Source organism: Terrapene carolina, unplaced genomic scaffold (genome assembly GCF_002925995.2).
Source record: "Terrapene carolina triunguis isolate 2854851 unplaced genomic scaffold, T_m_triunguis-2.0 Scaffold139, whole genome shotgun sequence".
NCBI classification, from domain to species: Eukaryota; Metazoa; Chordata; order Testudines; family Emydidae; genus Terrapene; species Terrapene triunguis.
The window spans coordinates 2776988-2781020 of record NW_020664490.1 but is presented as its reverse complement, the minus strand read 5'-3'; positions in this window follow the sequence as shown (position 1 = coordinate 2781020).

The window sequence follows — 4033 nt, the reverse complement described above, 5'->3', positions numbered from 1 at the left end:
TCTAGAGACTAAACTTAACTAACAGCTTACCCTCCTGTCTAAAAAAGTTTCTTACCCAAAGTCCTCTTCAGCGTTTTCAACCAAGGTTGCCTGAGATCCTGTTTTCATAAATGTGAACAAGCTGTCTGTTTACTTCTTAGATGCAGGATAATGGGGTGTCTCCTTTGCCTTCTAGAAATACCCCTAAAGTTCATTGTCTGTACCATAGACCGAATAACTCCCCCAATGGCTTTTTTCTCCTGTTGACTTCACATTTCTTCATTAAAATTTGACTTCATATGTAAATGGGCATCCATTGTGTTAGCTTACGATGCTTGATTTACATCCTGACAGATAAACATTTCATATTTCCTGTCTGAAGGAAAACATGGTTTTCACCTTTGCTGTGTTTAATACCTTGTTACGGACTTTAAAAACATATTTTACATGTACACACACACATAACTCCTTACATAGTAGCTTTACATATATTTCACAACGATATTAATGATCACTGTGACACCGGCTTTCCTTTGAGACCTCACATGACATTCTTTGGTGAATCAGAATGTGCCTACCAAAATCAGGATAGTGCTGTAACCCCCCCCCCTTCCCAGCAGGCATTAAAGGCAAACCTTTCAGTACACATTTCTGAACAGAAGTTGTTTTATCTTCATGCTACAGAATTTTCAGTCTTGCTGCAGTGTGATCTGGTGGTTCTATGATTACAGGAACCCATACTTTGACAAAGACCCTTGCCCAAGTCAGAGATGATGGAATCAGTCCTGGTACCACCCCCTCCCCAGATGTGCCTCCGCAGTGGCCATACTAGGATCCTTGGGCAGCATATTGGCAGCAAATTGCCAGATCTTCAGCTCCACTGCACCATGAAAGTAGAGTCACATAGTCTCCTCCACCAAACCCCCAACATAAGGAGGCCTTTGAAGAACAGGAGGCTAGGGCAGACAAGGAGTCTATCCCTCAAACCCCTATTTTGTCTTCATCTCTGGATGAGGTAGTCATTCCTCCACCTCCATCGATGGCTGATGATTTTTATCAGTTCCAGGACCTTGTGAAGAGGGTGGTGGACTCCACCCAGTTGCCTCTTGAGGAGGTTAAAACTCATATCACGATCTCCTGCACATTGTGCAATCGTCACCCACCCAGATTGCACTACCCATTAGTGAAGTGCTACTGGGTCCAGCAAAGACTGTGTGGCAAACTCCTGCCATCCTACCGCCAATTTGTAAAAGGGCAGATAAGAAATGTTATGTTCCTCCCAGGAACTCAGAATTTTGTTTTTCCACCCCTCCATTCATGGTTGTCCCTAACGACAGACAGACAAATAGAGGGGAACAACAATAGGTGATGTATATACAAGTCAACTTGATTCACTGTAAACAGAATGGCAGAAATGGGTATTTAAGGGTATGTCTTCACTGCAATAAAAAAAAACCATGAGCCCGAGTCAGCTGACCTGAGTCAGCTAACCTGGGCCAGCCAGGGCTGTGGGTCTCTTATTGCAATGTAGATGTAACCCGAGAGGAACAAATGTGGACAAGGAAGGGGTCTTACAGACAGGTTCATAGAGGTTGTACCAAGCTGAGGCGACTGTGTGGCTTGCAGGCAATTGTGTGAGAGGCTGACAGATAGGATCAGTGTCAAAGTGAGGGGGGCAGAGGAACTGAATAATTCAATTGTCATTGAGGGTCCTGTGGCACCTTTAAGACTAACAGAAGTATTGGAGCATAAGCTTTCGTGGGTGAATGCCCACGCGTCTGACGAGATGCGAGACGTGTCTGATGAAGTGGGCATTACCCAACAAAGCTTATGCTCCAATACTTCTGTTAGTCTTAAAGGTGCCACAGGACCTTCTGTTGCTTTTTACAGATTCAGACTAACACGGCTACCCCTCTGATACTCAATTGTCATTGCACATTTTATTTATTCACAATGAACAAATAAAGAGCACAATCACAAGCAAAAGCATTTAGTTTGAGATTCTTGGGAACATACAGAGAATTCACCTTAATTTAAATGATAAGGTTGATGACTTAATCATAACCAATGTCATGGGCAGTGGGTGGGCCCTTCATTCAGAGAGGCTAGCCCCCCAGCCCTGCCCCTTTCGCAGGAGGCCCCGCCGCCCCCCCGCAGCCAGAGCCCTGAATCCTCCTCCTCCTCCCCTCCCAGAGAAGCCTCGGGGCGGTCGGAACCCTGAGCCCCCCCGCCACCGGAGGAGTCACGGGCCGGCCCCAGCCACACCAGCCGGTCAGCCCAAGCCCCTCCCGCCCGCCACTGGAGGAGCTCCAGGTTGGCCCCAGCTGCACTGGCCTGAGCCGCCCCAGCCCCGGGCCACCCCGAGCCATGCCAGCTGCCCTGAGACCCCAGCTGTGCCAGCGCGCCTCCCTTCCCTGACCCCCAGCCTCCCAGTGGAAGAACGCTGAGCTTTTTATATGCGCCATGCAAGTTCCAAGGAGGCGGAGGAGGCAGTATCTGCTACTCAGCTTCCCATGTTCTTCAATAATCTTCCTGGAGTCCAGGGAGATTACTGATGAACCCAGGAAGCTGAATAGCAGATACCACCTCCTCAGCTGCCCCAGAACCTGAATAGCGCATAATAGTAAGTAAAAAGTAAAAACCCGCAATCTGGCATCCCATGGCAGCGGCTGCGAAGCCTTCCCTGGTCTATTATACCTGCTGCTTATGATAACCATTAATTAAATTGACAAGACTGTAAAATAATTATATTTAAATTTCTATTTCATTTGTTCTCAGACTGTTCTGTATGTTAAGAATACTTCACCAAGGCAAAATTCAACACTGAAGGCAAAAGACACAGCATAAAATCTCAAAAGCACAAATATTAGGAAATGTATATGAGTCCTCATCCTGCAATGCTTGCACTAGGCCCTACTTGTGTGAGTAGTCCAGCTGAGGTCACTGGGAATATTCAGGGCCACCCGGGGGGGGCAAGTGGGGCAATTTGCCCCGAGCCTCACAGGGACCCCCACGAGAATATAGTATTCTATAGTATTGCAACTTTTTTTTATGGAAAGGGCCCCCAAAATTGCTTTGCCCCAGGACCCCTGAATCCTCTGGGCAGCCCTGGGAATATTCACGTAAGTAAGGAATACTAGTATGTGCAAGGATGGCAGGATCATGCAAGGACTGAAAGAGCAAACCCAAGGCAAAGTAACAAGGTAATTAGGAGGGTATTTTGCCAGTACTTTTTGTTTGTTTACGTTACATTTCAGCCTTTGGGTTTATAATAGGCTATAGAGATTTTCCCTCCTTAGATAAGCATCACACATCAAAACTGGCCATATGATGAAAGCATTTCTAATCTGAAAGCAGGAATGAGAGATCACAAATAGACTAGAACTGATTCTCAGACTGGAATTTGTTTACTTCCTGTTCTAGTGGGTGGCAAAGTATCCATAAAACCCATAAGTTCTTTAGCACTCAGTATATTTTAGTCTCTGTTGCAGTAAAAGATTTACCACTAATCTGTCTCTCCAGAAATAGTGTGGAGGATTTAACATCCAACAACTGATGAATGAATTCAGGAATGCCTACCTAAAACCAGTGCTAATAAGGGACAAGTTGTTGCTAACTATGGTTGCACTGTGATATGGCCACCTATAAACAAATCAAATAATGAGAGACCAAGGAGAACTCCAGGTGCTACAGGAAGTTGCACTAGCAGTTGAAAATGTGGCTGTTTTCCCTCCAGAATCAGAATCAATACTGGGTTCAAAGAAGAACTAGATAAGTTCATGGAGGCTATTAGTCAGGATGGGCAGAGATGGTGTCCCTAGCCTCTGTTTGCCAGAAGCTAGAAATAGGCAACAGGGATGGATCACTTGATGATTACCTGTTCTGCGCATTCCCTCTGAAGCACCTGGCATTGGCCACTGTGAAAGACAGGATACTGGGCTAGGTGGACCATTGGTCCATAGATAGATCCAGTATGGCTGTTCTTATGTTCTTAATAATGATCCAATGCCTCTGCATGGTTTGAGGACTGTTTTTCTACTGAAGTGTAAAATGA